Source organism: Marmota monax, unplaced genomic scaffold, assembly GCF_021218885.2.
Source record: "Marmota monax isolate L192 unplaced genomic scaffold, Marmota_monax_Labrador192_F-V1.1 WCK01_AAM20220418_F8-fsc00124, whole genome shotgun sequence".
NCBI lineage: Eukaryota > Metazoa > Chordata > Mammalia > Rodentia > Sciuridae > Marmota > Marmota monax.
Genome location: NW_026692505.1, coordinates 467,846 through 486,718, shown reverse-complemented (window position 1 = coordinate 486,718; position 18,873 = coordinate 467,846). Strand labels below are relative to the sequence as shown.

General features: G+C 39.9%; 1 protein-coding gene across 2 annotated transcripts in view; it reads right to left on the bottom strand.

Moving 5' to 3' along the window:
- The window catches only part of Pdcd1lg2 (programmed cell death 1 ligand 2), a 79,859-nt gene extending 63,493 nt beyond the window's left edge, over positions 1-16,366 (bottom strand). The window contains exon 1 of one of the 2 annotated variants that reach the window (XM_058579695.1): positions 16,157-16,366. The gene's annotated coding sequence lies outside the window, so the exon portion shown is untranslated. The remainder of the gene's footprint in view (positions 1-16,156) is intronic. The other variant, XM_046445853.2, reaches the window with a different exon arrangement.
- Positions 16,367-18,873: the final 2,507 nt, after the last annotated feature.

Genomic DNA, 18,873 nt, shown 5'->3' with positions numbered 1-18,873 from the left:
CTCTTAATTCCCCAAAGCTTTTATTATCATCTAATATATCATATAATTTACATCTTTATGATATTGTCGCCTATCATACTTCATATGAATGTAAGTACAAAGAGGATAGTGACCTTTGCTTTGCTCATTGTTATGTATTCATCTCCTATAACAGTAAGTAGGCCCTCAGCATTTGTTGAATGAATTACCCCTTTATACAGTAGGCAAAATAATGTCCAGAATAATCAAATCCAACGGTGTAATTTCTGCTTGAAGGACTTTAACAGCTCTCATTATTTAAAAAGTCAAGTCTTCCTTAGTATGGCCTGCAAAACCTTCCCTAATCTGGCCTTCTTGCTTCAAGCACATGGAAATATAAGCATTTTCTAAGAATAGGACCTCATGGCTGCTTTGAAAATTCTAATCTCATTTTACTTTTACTAATTTATTTTTCCTGTACCTCAGTTTTATCATAAACTTTAAAAAAATTTGTAGTGCATATTATACTTTTTGTTAAGAGGACTTACATCTTTCTACTTCCAACTACCTTAGAGGATCCCCTCCTCCTCAAATGTATCCTATTTCCTTCTAGTGTTAGTACCTTACTCTTTGCTGGTATAAGTTGCTATAGTTCTGTCTTCCTTGCTAAAACAAGAGCTCCTAAAACTGAATTAGGTTCTCATAACTTTGTTGAATGAACAAAGAAATGAATGGTTGCATGTGAAGGATATAGAAAACAACAACTCCCCAGGGGAAAAGGGGAACCACTATCCCTAGGGAGAAAGGAGGACAATGGGTCCAAGGGAGAGAAGCAACACAATATGCTTTGCACTTTTACCATTTCCCAGCAACAATGGGCTTTGAACTTTCACAACTGCTTCCCCTAACTTGGGCTTTGAACTTGCACAACTGTGACCCCTGCTTATCCAACTGATGCATTTTGCTATGATTCAAGTCTCACTTAAACCTTATAAAAATCAGACCCCTCTTGTAACCAGTTGCCATTTTCTCTCCTGAAAATGTGCCCTCTGATGCTTAACTTCACCACTTAATAAAAGTCATCATTGATCTGTTAAAATCTGGTTATTTTTGCTTTCAACAAGCACGACAACTTAGCATCATACTCAGGAGTTTGAGACTCACTTTTGGTTGGCTCCTTCCTCTTTAAGAGAAACCTTAATTTATTTACTTATTTTGGAAAAATCTTTCCATCAACTAGTGCCACTTGCAATGGAATGGGCCACTAATGGGATGGGAGATCACCATCCCTGGACTTTTAAAGAAAAGGGTCCATGTTGAAACAAGGGTTTCAAACTTAAGAAAACAGTCAATGTTGAATTTTAGGGATGGTGATCCTCTTTCAACAGGAAGATAACTTGCAACATTGTCACCAGTCCTAGGCCAGAGGCCTGACTCTGGGGATTCTAACAAATCAGGTCTGGCCACTTGTCCCCAAAACTGAATAGAAAAGGTAATGGTGAAAAGAAGGGAAGAAACTTTGATTAATATGTTCATATTGGGAAGGCAAAGCAAGGTCTGGCACCTTAGCCCTGTCTTCAGGGTGCTGACAGGAGCTTTAAGTATAAGCAGAGGAAGAATTGGGGCAGGGAACAAGAGATATGCATAATTAAGAACGCTTGGTAAAACTGTGGTCTGGTGGATAATTATTTCAGTTTTGGTTCTGTTAGGTGGCTTTGGAAAAGTTTTTTTTTCTTTGTTTTTTAATTTATGAAATGGATTTATTGTTTGACTCCTTTTCTCTTCTTTTAAAATAATTTTTAAGTTCTTTCTAGGTAGTTATACATGATGGTAGAATGCATTTTGACACATTGCACACAAATGGAGTATAAATTCTCATTCCTCTGGCTGAACAGGGTGCAGAGTCACATCAGTAGTGTAGTTATAAATGTATGTAGGGTAATAAAGCCCACTTCATTCCATCATCCTTCCCACCTCTAAACCCCCTCCGCTCCCCTCACTCCCCTCTGCCCAATCCAAAGTTCTTTCATTATTTCCTACTGCCCCCCACCCGCCATTATGGATCAGTATTCACTTATCAGAGAAAACATTTGGCCTTTGGTTTTTTTGGGTCTGGCTTATTTCACTTAGCATGATATTCTCCAGCTCCACCCATTTACCTGCAAATGCCATAATTTCATTCTTAATTAAGGCTGAATATTCCATTGTGTATATATGCCACATTTTCTTTATCTATTCATCTGTTCAAGGGTACCTAGATTGGTTCCATTGTTTACTTATTGTGAATTGAGCTGCTATAAACATTAATGTAGCTGTGCCACTATAGTATACTGATTTTAAGTCCTTTGGGTGGGATACTTGGGTTAAATGGTTGTTCCAGTCCAAGTTTTTTTTAGAAATCTCCATACTGCTTTCCATAGTGGTTGCACCAATTTGCAGTCCCACCAGCAATGTATGAGTGTACCTTTTTCCCCACACCCTTGCCAACATTTATTGTTGCTTGTATTCTTGATAATTGCCATTCTGACTGGAGTGAGATGAAATCTTAGAGTAGTTTTTCTCTAATTGCTAGAGATGTTGAACATTTTTTCATATGTTTGTTGATCAATTGTATTTTTTCTTCTGTGAAGTCTCTGTTCATTTCCTTAGCCCAATTTATTGATTGGGTTATTGTGGGGTTTTTTTTTTTTTTGGTATTGTTTTTTGAGTTTTTTATATATCCTGGAGATTAATGCTCTATCTGAGGTGTGTGTGGTAAAGATTTTCTCCCATTCTGTAGGCTCTCTCTTCACATTATTGATTGTTTTCTTTGCTGACAAGAAGCTTTTTACTTTGAATACATCCCATTTATTATTTCTTGAGTTTACTTCTTGCACTTTAGGAGTCTTGTTAAGGAAGTCAGTTCCTAAGCTAACATGATAAAGATTTGGGCCTACTTTTTCTTCTATTAGGTACAGGGTCTCTGTTCTAGTGCCAAAGTATTTGATCCACTTTGAATTGATTTTTGTGCAATGTGAGAGATAGAGGTTTAATTTCATTTTGCTAAATATGGATTTCCAGTTTTCCCAGCACCATTTGTTAAACAGGCTATCTTTTCTCCAATGTATGTTTTTGGCACCTTTGTCTAGCACAAGGTAACCATATTTATGTGGGTTTGTCTCTGGGTCTTTTATTCTGTACCATTTGTCTACATGTCTGTTTTAGTGTCAATACCATTCCATTTTTGTTACTATTGCTGTGTAGTATAGTTTAAGGTCTGGTATTGTGATGCCACCTGCCTCACTCTTCTTGCTAAGGATTGCTTTGGATATTCTGGGTCTCTTATTTTTCCAAATGAATTACATGATTGCTTTTACTAGTTCTGTGAAGAATGTCATGGGGATTTCAACAGGAATTGCATTAAATTTTTATAATGCTTTTGATAGTATGGTCATTTTGACAATATTAATTCTGCCTCTCCAAGAGCATGGGAGATCTTTCCATCTTCTAAGGTCTTCTTCAATTTCTTTCTTTAGTGTTATGTAGTTTTCATTGTAGAGGTCTTTCACCTCTTTTGTTGATTGATTCCCTGGTATTTTATTTTATTTTTTAAGGCTATTGTGAATGGGGTAGTTTTCCTAATTTCTCTTGCAGTGGATTCATCATTGATGTATAGAAATACATTTGATTTATAGGTATTGATTTTATATCCTGTTACCTTGCTGAACTTATTAAAGTATGTATTCTCAGCCGAGTTCTACAAAGGCTTCAAAGAAGAATAAACACCAATACTCCTTAAATTATTCCATCGTCCCGGAACCGCCCTGGCTCAGGGCTGCGGAGCCTGCGGAGGCTGCTTCTTGGACCCTGCTACTATCAGAGCATACACCAAGCACTAAGCAGCCGAATTCCGGCTCCCGGAACTGAGCCCGCGGGGACTGCTTCTTGGAGCTTACACTTATAGGACCTGACACCGAGCACGGAGCAGCCGAGTTCCGGCTCCCGGAACTTCCCTGGACCGGGGCTAGGAGCCCGCGGAAACTGCGTCTCGGTCCGGGTCCTGCTGAGGGCTGGTCAGGACTCACCCGTTGCTTGGGTTGCCCGGCAAGGGGAACGAAATGCTGCCATTCGCATAGGATACCAACATGGCAGAGATCTGATGTCAGCAGAAAGCGGCGGAGGAGAGATCTTCATCAATACCAGTGGTGACATAAGCAGTTGGTCTCCTGGTAGGGGGGGTGAGGCACAGTCACCCGAGTCTCCTCAATTTGTCCTCGAGCCAGAGGGGAGGAGCCGGGCCGCCGCCAGCGCCCGGAGCAGGCCCAGCGGCTCGCCAGCGTGGTGACCGTGTGACCCCAATTGGAGAGGGGGCGGAGCGGAGCCGCCACCCATACCCGCCAGGTGGGCAGACCCGCGACCCAGTGGTACATGGGTGTGGTAGGAGGGGCAGGGCAGAGCCGCCCTTCGCGCTTGCAAGGTAAACCGACCTGTGACAGCCTGGTGGGTCAGGCCCAGTGGCCTGCCAGTGTGGTACACACGTCACCCCAACTGGAGTAGGGGCAGAGCAGATCCTTCTCCCACGCCCGGATCAGGCCCTGCCGGTGTGGTGGTCACATGACCCCAATTGGAGTGGGGGCGGAGCGGAACCGCCACCCTTGCCCGCAGGGTGAGCAGACCAGTGATCAACCTGAAGATCAGGCCCAGGGGTCCGCAGGTGTGGTAGGAGGGGCAGGGCAGATGCGCCGCCCGTGCCTCCAAGGTAGGCAGACCTACAACAGACCGGCGGATCAGGCCCAGGAGCCTGCCGGCGTGGTACAAACACCACCCTAATTGGAGTAGTGACAGAGCAGAGTCGCCTCCCGTGCCAGGAACAGGCCCAGTGTCCTGCAGGCGGGGTAGTCACGACACCCCAATTGGAGTAGGGGCAGAGCAGAGCCTCCACCCGTGCCCGAAAGGTGGGCAGATCTGCGACCGACCAGCGGGACAGGCCCAGTGGCCTGCCGGTACGACAGACACGCCACCCCATTTGGAGTAGGGGCAGAGTAGAGCTGCCGCCTGCGCCTGCAGGGTAGGCAAACCTGCAACCGACCGGCGGATCAGGCCCGGTGGCCTGCCGGTGTGATACACTCGTCACCCCAATTGGAGTAGGGGCAGAACAGAGCCGCCGCCAGCTCCCAGAACAGGCCCAGTGACCTGCGGGCGTGGTAGCCACGACAGCCAAATTGGAATAAGGAGAGAGCAGAGCCGCCGCCCACACCTGCAGGAAAGACACGCAAGCAGTATGAAAAGACAAGGAAAGAAAGGACCACAAGCAATGCAGGTCAACGCAACTTTAGAAGAGGTAACAGCTGCAGCAGATGGAATGTCAGATAAAGAATTCAGGATATACATGCTTCAGATGATCTGGAGTATCAAGGAAGACATTAAACAGCAAAATCAGACAATGAAAGATCACTTCGACAACGAATTACGCAAACAAATCCAGGAAGCAAAGGATCAACTATACAGGGAGATAGAGGTTATAAAAAACAAGCAATCAGAAATCCTAGAAATGCAGGAAGCAATAAACCAACTTAAAAACTCAATGGAGAATACTACCAGCAGAGTAGAACACTTAGAAGATAGAACATCAGACAATGAAGACAAAGTATTTCAACTGGAAAAGAACATAGACAGCTCAGCAAGACTGTTAAGAAACCATGAGCAGAACATCCAAGAAATATGGGATAACATTAAGAGACCAAACTTAAGAGTCATTGGGATACAGGAAGGTACAGAGCTCCAAACCAAAGGAATGAGCAGTCTATTCAATGAAATAATACGAGAAAACTTCCCAGACTTGAAGAATGAGACAGAATCCCAAATCCTAGAAGCCTACAGGACGCCGAATGTGCAAAATCATAAGAGATCCACACCTAGACACATTATAATGAAGATGCCCAACATACAGAATAAGGAGAGAATTTTAAAAGCTACAAGAGAAAGGAAGCAGATTACATTTAGGGGTAAGCCAATCAGGATAACAGCTGATCTTTCAACACAGACTCTGAAAGCTGGAAGATCCTGGAATAACATATTTCAAACACTGAAAGAAAATGGGTTCCAACCAAGAATTGTGTATCCAGCGAAATTAAGCTTCAGGATGGAGGATGAAATTAAAACCTTCCACAATAAACAAAAGTTAAAAGAATATGCAGCTAGAAAACCATCTCTTCAAAACATCCTCGGCAAAACATTACAGGAAGAGGAAATGGAAAATAACAATGAAAACCAACAGTGGGAGGTAGGACAGTAAAGGGGGGGGGATAATCAAAGAGGAAAACAAACCATGTTTAGTAACAGAAATAAACAAATATGGCTGGAAGAACAACCCATATCTCAATAATAACCCTAAATGTTAATGGCTTAAACTCACCAATTAAGAGACACAGGCTAGTAGAATGGATCACAAAACAAGACCCAACAATATGCTGCCTACAGGAGACGCATTTGGTAGGAAAAGACATACATAGGCTGAAGGTGAAAGGTTGGGAAAAATCATATCACTCATATGGACTTCGGAAACAAGCAGGCGTGTCCATACTCATATCAAATAAAATATATTTCAAGCCAAAGTTAATCAAAAGAGATAAAGAGGGACACTACATACTGCTTAAGGGAACCATACACCAACAAGACATAACAATCATAAATATTTATGCCCCAAACAATGGTGCAGCTATGTTCGTCAAACAAACTCTTCTCAAGTTCAAGAGTCTAATAGACCACCACACCATAATCATGGGAGACTTCAACACACCTCTCTCGCCACTGGACAGATCTTCCAAACAAAAGTTGAATAAGGAAACTATAGAACTCAATAACACTATTAATAACCTAGACCTAATTGACATATATAGAGTATACCACCCAACATCAAGCAGTTACACTTTTTTCTCAGCAGCACATGGATCCTTCTCAAAAATAGATCATATATTATGTCACAGGGCAACTCTTAGACAATATAAAGGAGTAGAGATAATACCATGCATCTTATCTGATCATAATGGAATGAAACTGAAAATCAACGATAAAAGAAGGAAGGAAAAAGCATACATCACTTGGAGAATGAACAATAGGTTACTGAATGATCAATGGGTTATAGAAGACATCAAGGAGGAAATTAAAAAATTCTTAGAGATAAATGAAAACACAGACACAACATATCGGAATCTATGGGACACATTGAAAGCAGTTTTAAGAGGAAAATTCATTGCTTGGAGTTCATTCCTTAAAAAAAGAAAAAACCAACAAATAAATGATCTCATACTTCATCTCAAAATCCTTGAAAAAGAAGAGCAAAACAACAGCAAAAGAAGTAGAAGGCAAGAAATAATTAAAATCAGAGCTGAAATTAATGAAATCGAAACAAAAGAAACAATTGAAAAAATTGACAAAACTAAAAGTTGGTTCTTTGAAAAAATAAACAAAATCGACAGACCCTTAGCGATGTTAGCGAAGAGAAGAAGAGAGAGAACTCAAATTACTAGCATACGGGATGAAAAAGGCAATATCACAACAGACACTTCAGAAATACAGAAGATAATCAAAAACTATTTTGAATCCTTATACTCCAATAAATTAGAAGATAGTGAAGGCATCAATAAATTTCTTAAGTCATATGATCTGCCCAGATTGAGTCAGGAGGATATAGAAAACCTAAACAGACCAATATCATTTGAGGAAATAGAAGAAACCATAAAAAGACTACCAACTTAGAAAAGCCCAGGTCCGGATGGGTATACAGCAGAATTTTACAAAACCTTTAAAGAAGAACTAATACCAATACTTTTCAAGCTACTTCAGGAAATAGAAAAGGAGGGAGAACTTCCAAATTCATTCTATGAGGCCAACATCACCCTGATACCTAAACCAGACAAAGACACTTCAAAGAAAGAAAACTACAGACCAATATCTCTAATGAACATAGATGCAAAAATCCTCAATAAAATTCTGGCGAATCGGATACAAAAACATATCAAAAAAATTGTACACCATGATCAAGTAGGATTCATCCCTGGGATGCAAGGCTGGTTCAATATACGGAAATCAATAAATGTTATTCACCACATCAATAGACTTAAAAATAAGAACCATATGATCATCTCCATAGATGCGGAAAAAGCATTCGAGAAAGTACAGCATCCCTTTATGTTCAAAACTCTAGAAAAACTAGGGATAACAGGAACATACCTCAATATTGTAAAAGCAATCTATGCTAAGCCTCAGGGTAGCATCATTCTGAATGGAGAAAAACTGAAGGCATTCCCTCTAAAGTCTGGAACAAGACAGGGATGCCCTCTCTCTCCACTTCTGTTCAACATAGTTCTCGAAACACTGGCCAGAGCAATTAGACAGACGAAAGAAATTAAAGGCATAAAAATAGGAAAAGAAGAACTTAAATTATCACTATTTGCAGATGATATGATTCTATACCTAGCAGACCCAAAAGGCTCTACAAAGAAACTATTAGAGCTAATAAATGAATTCAGCAAAGTGGCAGGATATAAAATCAACACGCATAAATCAAAGGCATTCCTGTATATCAGCGACAAATCCTCTGAAATGGAAATGAGGACAACCACTCCATTCACAATATCTTCAAAAAAAATAAAATACTTGGGAATCAACCTAACAAAAGAGGTGAAAGACTTATACAATGAGAACTACAGAACCCTAAAGAGAGAAATAGAAGAAGATCTTAGAAGATGGAAAAATATACCCTGTTCATGGATAGGCAGAACTAACATCATCAAAATGGCGATATTACCAAAAGTTCTCTATAGGTTTAATGCAATGCCAATCAAAATCCCAACGGCATTTCTTGTAGAAATAGAGAAAGCAATCATGAAATTCATATGGAAAAATAAAAGACCCAGAATAGCAAAAACAATGCTAAGCAGGAAGTGTGAATCAGGAAGTATAGCGATACCAGACTTCAAACTATACTACAGAGCAATAGTAACAAAAACAGCATGGTACTGGTACCAAAACAGGCGGGTGGACCAATGGTACAGAATAGAGGACACAGAAACCGATCCACAAAACTACAACTATCTTATATTTGACAAAGGGGCTAAAAGCATGCAATGGAGGAAGGATAGCATCTTCAACAAATGGTGCTGGGAAAACTGGAAATCCATATGCAACAAAATGAAACTGAATCCCTTTCTCTCGCCATGCACAAAAGTGAATTCAAAATGGATCAAGGAACTTGATATCAAATCAGAGACGCGCCGTCTGATAGAAGAAAAAGTTGGCTACGATCTACAGTCGGTGGGGTCGGGCTCCAAATTCCTCAATAGGACACCCATAGCACAAAAGTTAATAACTAGAATCAACAAATGGGACTTACTCAAACTAAAAAGTTTTTTCTCAGCAAAAGAAACAATAAGAGAGGTAAATAGGGAGCCTACACCCTGGGAACAAATCTTTACTCCTCACACTTCAGATAGAGCCCTAATATCCAGAGTATACAAAGAACTCAAAAAATTAGACAATAAGAGAACAAACAACCCAATCAACAAATGGGCCAAGGACCTGAACAGACACTTCTCAGAGGAGGACATACAGTCAATCAACAAGTACATGAAAAAATGCTCACCATCTCTAGCTGTCAGAGAAATGCAAATCAAAACCACCCTAAGATACCATCTCACTCCAGTAAGATTGGCAGCCATTATGAAGTCAAACAACAACAAGTGCTGGCGAGGATGTGGGGAAAAGGGTACACTTGTACATTGCTGGTGGGACTGCAGATTGGTGCAGCCAATTTGGAAAGCAGTATGGAGATTTCTTGGAAAGCTGGGAATGGAGCCACCATTTGACCCAGCTATTCCCCTTCTCGGTCTATTCCCTAAAGACCTAAAAAGAGCATGCTACAGGGACACTGCTACATCGATGTTCATAGCAGCACAGTTCACAATAGCAAGACTGTGGAACCAACCTAGATGCCCTTCAATAGACGAATGGATAAAAAAAATGTGGCATTTATACACAATGGAGTATTACTCTGCATTAAAAAATGACAAAATCATAGAATTTACAGGGAAATGGATGGCATTAGAGCAGATTATGCTAAGTGAAGCTAGCCAATCCCTAGAAAACAAATGTCAAATGTCTTCTTTGATATAAGGAGAGTAACTAAGAACAGAGTAGGGACGAAGAGCAGGAGAAGAAGATTAACATTTAACAGGGATGAGAGGTGGGAGGGAAAGGGAGAGAGAAGGGAAATTGCATGGTAATGGAAGGAGACCCTCAGGGTTATACAGTGGAGGGGGTAGAGAGAGAGGAGGGGAGGGGAGGGGAGAGGTGGGGAGGGGGGAGGGTGGAGGATGGGAAAGGCAGCGGAGCACAACAGACACTAGTATGGCAATTTGTAAATCAATGGATGTGTAACTGATGTGATTCTGCAATCTGTGTATGGGGTGAAGGTGGGAGTTCATAACCCACTTGAATCAAAGTGTGGAATATGATATGTCAAGAAATTTGTAATGTTTTGAACAACCCACAATAAAAAATTAAAAAAAAAAAAAAAAAAAAGAAATTTGTAATGTTTTGAACAACCCACAATAAAAAATTAAAAAAAAAATTATTCCATGAAATAGGAAAGGGGGAACCATGCCAAACTCATTCTATGGGGTTAGTATCACCCTGATACCAAAATCAGACAAAGATGCATCAAGAAAAGAAAACTTCAGAATAATATCCCTGATGAACATAGATGCAAAAAATCTCAACAAAATTCTGTCAAATCGCATACAAAAACATGTTAAAGAGATAGTGCACCGTGATCAAGTGGGGTTCATTCCAGGGATGCAAGATTGGTTCAATATACGGAAATCAATAAACATAATTCATCACATTAATAGACTTAAAGTCAAGAGTCATATGACCATCTCAATAGATGCAGAGAAAGCATATGACAAAATACAACACCTCTTCATGTTCAAAACACTAGAAAAACTAGGAATAACAAGAACATACCTGAACATTGTAAAAGCTATCTATGCTAAGTCCAAGGCCAACATCATTGTAAATAGGGAAAAATTGGGAGCATTCTTTCTAAAAACTGGAACAAGTCAGGGATGCCCTCTTTCACCACTTCTATTCAACATAGTCCTTGAAACTCTAGTCAGAGCAATTAGACAGACAAAAGAAATTAAAGAGATACAAATAGAAAAAGAAGAACTATCACTATTTGCTGATGACATGGAAAAGTTCTTGTTTCTTAAGGAGGCAATTTGCACTTGCTACTCAGGATGATCTATGAGACCTGTGATTCTGAAAGGGGTAATTGAATTCCTATGAATTGACTGCTCCTGCTTGAGGGGGAAGTTCATCATGAGGATTTTCTAGAAGGTGTCAGACAACCACTGAAGACTCAAGGTAGCACTACAGGGGTCTGATGTAAAAGCTGACAGTAGAATATTCCTGAAAATCTTGTCTCAGTCTTGAAGGAAGACAGACAAAGTAAATTTAGGGCTAATAAACCTTGTACTAACAGTTTAGGTGAACACTCCTTAAATGATCAACATGCCTACATGCAGAGCTAAGCAGGTCACAAAGTTTAAGGTCATAAAGGAGAAATACAAAATGAAGGCAGAGAGTTCAAGCTTTATCCTGTTTTCAGTAATTCATTGGGCAGCTGTAGGCCTAAATAAAGAGACACTGTTTTTGCAAAGTCAGCCTCTCTAATCCCTGTTACAGAATGTTTCCTCAGGTTTCTCAAGCCCCCTACCAAACTCTCTTAAAACCCTGGCCAATCTGGATAAAATCTGGATAAAACCTTATCTCATCTAGATAAAATCTTTCCAGATTGTCCAGGGTTTCCAGTTTCCTTATGGGAGCCATGATTTCTGAAAGAGTAGTTTTTTAGAGCCTTTAAAGTTAGGGAAGCAAAAATAAAATTAAAAAGTTATGGAAGCATGAACTCTTTAATACCTAGGCAGGCAATGCCTGAAAGAGTTTCTTTAGAAAACTTATCGGATACATGGTCAAAATTGATGACTTCATCACATAATTTGCAGAGCATGCACTCCTTCAGCTGCATGAACACTGTGATGGTACTTCTCCAGGAGACAAAACAAACAAATTCAAACAACCACTCCACCTCCTAGGTCTTCCATTCTAAAATTCCCTTGTGTTTTATACATAAGTCTCTTACTGTCCCTTCCTGTTTGGCTGTCCATTTTCATCTTAACTGTATGGGGGTGGGGGTAGAGACTGTAAATCAAAAAGTTGTCCAACATCTCGGTCTCTCAGCTAAACCATAGATATGGAACAGAAATTCTTGTGGATCCTTGGACAATACTTGGTAAACAGCAAAGCATTCTTCACATTCATTGTTATTATTAATTATAAAGGAGGGTGACCAGTGATCTTTGATCTAAAAATTACACTAATCCTATACGACCGACCACTGTTTTTCACTGGCCACATTAAGATCTTACCTAAGGAAAAAGACTACTTGGTTTTAAGACTCACAAGGCCCCACCTCCTTCATTAAACCTACTCTGATTCTCCTAAGCAAATATTTGCTAAACCATTGTACTTCCAGGGCATTTTTTTAAATCTACTTTATATTTATTGGTTTATATTCAACTTTCTCCCTAGTAGAATTTTAGCTGTTATTTTGCCTATTTCTATCCAAGAAATACTAATATCACTTTATTTAATTGCATTGGGAATTTTTATCTTTCCAGAGAATTCCAGAAAACTTTGGTACATTCTGATAAGAGGTTTGTAAACAGAACCTGAGAAAAACTTTTTCAAGCCCAATTTGCAAAGTATCAAAATCATAGTAGGTGCTGGCAGTTTCACTTCTTGCTTTCGGTAGGCCTTGCTTTGTGTTCTCTCTACTGTCTGCTGAAATCTATTTCCAATGAAATTTGTTGTGCTGCAGTAGAAAGTGTGAATTCTTTATTTTCTTCTTCTCAAGAATCTCAAGAATCCTAGCAAAGCATTCCTTTGATTAATGATAGCCAGCATAAAGGATCGTATTTCACTTGGCATTAGTCAACAGGAGAAGTGATCAGATCATGTTTGCTTAATGCTTCATTCTTTACTGAATATTGCCAGGCTTATCTCATTTGGCTCCTCCCTCCCCATAAGTGTCCAGTACAGCCTTGGGTATTAATGGAGATTTATGTAAATACACACCAAACTGAACTGACCACTGTTTTCGAAGTCAAGTGTTTAAGGCATAAATTGCACAGCATGTTTTAAAATAATTTGATCTTGAATGCCTTTAGGCAAGTAATGCAGAATGGATCCCAGATTCTACCACTCCTCATTGTATTATACCTAGCTCTATTCAAATATTTTTTGTTACCTGCCAGTCCCTATAAGCATTTAAGTTTTTAGGAGTTCTTTGTTAGAGCCTGTGCTCTCCTCTCATAGATGTATGTGTAATTATTTGATCTTTAAACCACCTGTGGAATAGATAGACTACCTTTCGTGGTACACTTTTATGTTCAAATTGCATCTTAATTTTTTTAGTCAATAAACACTGAGCTTCCAGTTTTTGCAAGCCTTAATATTAGATTGTGGAGAATTTACAGAGAGTTTCATCTAAGAAAGAGTCCCTGCCCTAGAAGATATCATAACAGTTAGAAGGTTAAACCTTGCAAACATGAAGAATACAATTCTTACTAGAACTGGTGTAAAAAGAGTGATAGAAGTACAAAAATCCTGGAAGCTGTCTAGAGGAAGAGAGACTTCCCAGAGGGGTGGAATTTGAACTGGCCCTGGAAACACTTGTGAGATTTGGAGTTAAAGTTACTTCAGTGGTCACTGCAGATGCAAATGCACAGGTGAGTTGAGGGGACAATGAAATTTAGGTCGAGATGAGAATGTCAAGGGATTAATGCCAGGCACAACCTCCAATGGAGAGAGAGTGACAGTCACTCAAAAATGGAGTTACAATACCAAAGAAGTGTTTGGAAAAGATTAAATATGATTATTTTTTTTTCCAAAATAAAAAGGAGCAAACCTTTAAGATTTTGGGGGGTGGGGATGGAACTGAAACCATGCACTCAATTAGGAGGTCACTGTATTCATCCACATGTTTGATAACCAAGCCTTGACACTGAGTCAGAAAAGCAAAGCAAAGGAAAGGAAAGAAAAATGTATTATAAGACAACCGGTAGGACAACTGGCAACTAATCAGTCATATGAGAGAGACTGTGATTTTCATAAGAATGGGAAGTTTTACTCCATGTATGTATGATATGTCAAAATACATTCTACTGTCATGTATGACTAAAAAGAACGAATACAAAATATGAAAAAAACAAAAAAACAAAAAACAGAGACTGGTTTTAAGGTAAGACTATGGAGACAATATTGGAGCCTTGGAAGGTAGGGGAAAGAAATATAAAATGAGGAGTTGGTTTTAGAAAGAAGGCAATGAGTTGGATGTGAGTCATGGATAATGCAAAGCATTCAAATAAAATGTAGGTCTAGATTCTGGGAGATAATTTAGGAGATGAGATTGCAATTGCTTTATTACAGAGTAATCCTAGCATGGTACAATCAAGGCACATGGTATATTTTGACATTGGCATGTGGAATAAAAATGACACAAAATCTGTGGGTCAGTGTTTAATGCATTGTAAAACATGACCTATAATACTATCTCTGAGGACATTTCCACCATCTCCTTTTAACATCAACATCAAACATTGAATATTTTTATGTTGATGTGTATATTAAACAAACATTTTATTTTGGTAATTCGCTTGCTGTTAGACCAAATAAATTATTGCAGCAATTCAACAAGTTCCCAATGACTATGTATTGCTATGGGCCAGGTAGTTGGAACTCAGAAAATCTTAAAAGTGTGGTCCTTGTCTTTGAGGAGCTCCAGTTCATTGGAACTTGGGGAGAAGACATCTGGAAGCAGCAGGCCAGGAAGAGCCTGCTGATGTGTGGGAAGCCAAGTAAGGAAGGCACGCAGACCAGATTCCTGTGGCCAGAGTGGCCAGAGCAATGTTGTTCATCCATTTGTGGGATTACACGTTGTAAGAGAACTTGGAGGACATACAGGTCAATCAGTATTTGACTTCTGATGAAACAGAGAGCTCTGAACTTCTTCATGCTGAGAATATGTACTGTCCCCTGGCCCTCCTGGGCACCAGTGACATGTTCTCTGCCTGGCACGGCACAGCTAGATCTACATACTTACTTTACCTGGCTTTTGTTTCTATAAATTGTAACTGCTTCTGTAGGACCAGAAAAGAAGGAATCTAGGTATTTCTCTCAAGTTTGATTAAGTTGCATAAAATTTGCTTTTTCTTTTTATGTTATTTGCTTACTTCTTATGAGGTGGCTGAATCCAGCCAACCAAGATCTAGATAGGTTCCCTTAACTTAGATGCCAGTAACACTGATAAAACTATCTGATTATGGCTCACACTGAATGATTTTACTCTGCATTTTGGCAATTTGTGCCTGTGATTCCCTTCCACAGAGCCATAGAATTTCAGGGCTAGACGTACTGATTAGTAAGTAATCAAGTTTCACTTCTTCACCTCCACCCCCTCCCATGTGAATTTATTATTTCACTCTTCTACTATGTAAATCCAGAATAACAAGAGTTAAAATTATCTTTAATTTTTATATGAAAAAAATAAGTCTTTAAGTTGGCCCCAAATCATGCTTTTGTTGTATAGTAGTTACCTCTATAAGTTAGTGAAATAATAGTTTCTATGTTTTGTTTTGTTTCCTAACAGCTTACTCTTAGAGCATTGCTTATAAACACAGGCCAGCCTAGAGAATGGCCTGTCTGCCAAAAGGATCATCACAAACAGATGTCAGTTGTAGAAAAACATTTTTAAATTCTTAACCATTAACCCTTCAAAACCTCTAATTTGAGAGATATATCAGGAATAAATTTTTCTAGAGTGCACATTTTCGGTATAGAAAATATTGTACCTCAAAAAAACTGTTCAACAAGAATAATAAGCATTGGGGCAAGTGAGAGAAATCCTACTGTTTGGGGAACAGAAGGAAATTTGCTTGTTTATACCCCTGAGCATAATTTCTGAGGCAGAATTCCTCCTGCCTCTAACAATGGAGAGCAAAGATATGCCCACACCTCCTCTGCCACAGCAGCCTCACTATAGTCTACAACACAAACTCAGAAAGTACAAGAAAACCTCAACCCACTCAGTACTCACATAGACACTGTGTACAGCTCCTCAGGAAAAGACACAAAAGAAAAGCAACATACAGTTGCTATCGGCATCAGATTTCTATTAAAGAAACCAACAAGCAGAGTAGACAAAACCAAAACCAAAGCAATCAGCAAGAAGTAGCATCAGCCCAGGATCCTCTTTTGCTGGGATATAGGAGGTGTAATAAAGATCTGTAAAAATTTGGGGTTAACATAGTAAGCAAGAAAAGATGCAATCAATCACGTCAGCCCTGCTCTGCTTTCCTGTAATATGAGGGTAATTAAAACCAGAACAGGTTCTGGGGAACTAACTGATGGGAGCCCAGACTAGGGACAAGGTTAGTTTTGCTTTCAGTATTGCTTCTCTGCAAGCAGATGGCCTTGAGCTGTGTCCCTGATGAAACTGGTATATCAGTTTCTCCACCAGGAATAGGGGAAAGGGAGGGGAAAAAGAACACCAGCAGGTCCCAACCATGTGCCAGGAACTTTGTATTGTTGTTTTTATCCATTTCCTAGGGATACTATAATAAATTATCACAAACTGGGTAGCTTAAAACATCACATGCTTATTTTCTCACAGTTCTGGAAGCTGGAGTCTGAGGTCTAGGTGTCACATGCTCCTTCTGAAGGATCTAGGTAAGAAGGCTTCCCTGCCTCTTCCTGGCTTCCTCTCTAAGTGGTGCTTGGCAGTCTTCACTTGGCAGTCCTTGACGTCCCTTACTTCATAGGGGCATCACTCCAATCTCTGCCTCTCTCTTCACATAGCCTCTTCCCTGTGTATCTCTGTATGTCCTCTCCTCTTCTTACAAGGACACCAGCCATCGGATAATTGCCCACCCTAATCCAGTATGAGTTTACCTAAACTGATTATATTTGCAAACCCTCTATTTTCCTTCTGAAAAAGTAACGTTTTTTTCCCTCCTCTTTGTTCTGTATCCTCTTTTCACTCCATCCCTTGTGCAAGAAAAATGGTTTAAATGTTTCCTTAGCTTGTATTACTCAGTAATATAACTATACTCTTCATTGCTGCAATGACTGTAAATGGGAATGGCTGCCTTAACCACAAGAAAGGGGTCCCTGTTCTGGGAAGCTGTCCTTCCTTTGGGGACTCCACCCAGGGCTTATGTGTGGACCTGATTGGAGATCCCCACCCTCCTTTTCCAGCGGCAGTGACTGGCTGAAGAATAGACACACAGTCCCTGATTCTAAGAGTTTAGAGTTGTGGCGTCCACACCCCACTCCACCAGAGTGCCGATCCCTCTACACACCCCTCTCTCCTCTTCCTCTACTTCAAACTTCCTCCTAAGGGCCCATCTTACCTATAGTCATTCCTCTGGGCAACGCAGCACTTTTTCTAAATGCTTATGTTTTAGGAAACTATTCATCTCGGAGCAATGGAAAGCCCAGGTACTTTCATATCAGGGCCAAACAAAACTCAAACTAATGTCTCAGCACACTGGCCTGCCTCAGAAAATCTATATGCCTAAAAAAACTACCAGAGGGGTAGATATTAAGTGTTGATGGCACTTATGAGTAGAGGCCTTGTATGTGATTTTGCAGTTGCTTTTAAAAATTGTCTTACATTTATTGCTTCCCAGGAACACAAGTTACATAGAAATAATGTTTAAAAAGCAGCAATGGAGAGTATAGTTAGATTACTGAATAATACAAGCTAAGAAAACATTTTAAGAGCTCACAAAGGGTTTATGTGTTTCTAATTAATTTTAATTACTTAGTAAACTATCCATAAGTCCTTTGCTAAGTTCTTAAATTAGAAACACACATATGCTCTTTTCTTTGTTCGCTTTATAAATGAAGGTCACTGAGAGGCATAGCTATTGTATGTTGTGTGTAGAATCAGAACCTTCACACTACATTGATACTTGGTAATACAAATATTAGGATTTAGACCATAAAAACATCATATTATTAATATGCATAATAATGATCTCATTGGTGTATGCAACCAGACTACTAGGCCCCTTCCATTTATAGAAGTGAAAGTTGAGGCATGGAGAAATTACAGAGCTTAACCAGGCTCACTCTGTTAGAGAGCAAGCTATGCCCTGGAGTCTAATGGTAGTGGGGGTCTGCCACCACCAGTGCTTGCCACCTTGCCTGAAGAATTTCAAGGCATTGCCCTTTAGTTGTGGATAGGAGGTTATTAGAAAAGAAAGAGAAAGGGAAAAGAGGGGCACTCTCAAGGGAGAAAGAAGAGAATGGGTCCTCTCAGAGAGGTGAGGGGCAGCCCTCTTCCTATACTCCTGTTTTATTGGGGGAAGATCCCAAGGACGTTTCCCAAAAGACTGGCTCAGGTCCACCTTTCGACTTTTGACTAATAGTAGGATTGTGTCAGACTTTCAGGTCCCCACTGTGAATTGTCTTGCCACATGGAGAGGAGATTTTACTATTATAATGACATGCTAAAGATCCAGGCAACTCTGGGTCACTTTGGACTGTGCTGACCAGTAGTTGGAACTTGTTCTTACAGATTTCATGGTTGGGGGGTTTTGCTCTATTTATCCTATCTCCATGAATCTGCAATCTGGTCTGTGTAGTCACCAAAGTGCCCCCTTCAGGGTAACTTGTGCTCTTCTTATCAGTAGGGAGGAATGTTTTGGACTACATTTCTCCTACAGATAACAAGTTGTTTACTGAGGAATATAGCATATCCTATTGACTTGAACCAGGCAGGACCAGAGTGGTCTCATGTAAATTGCC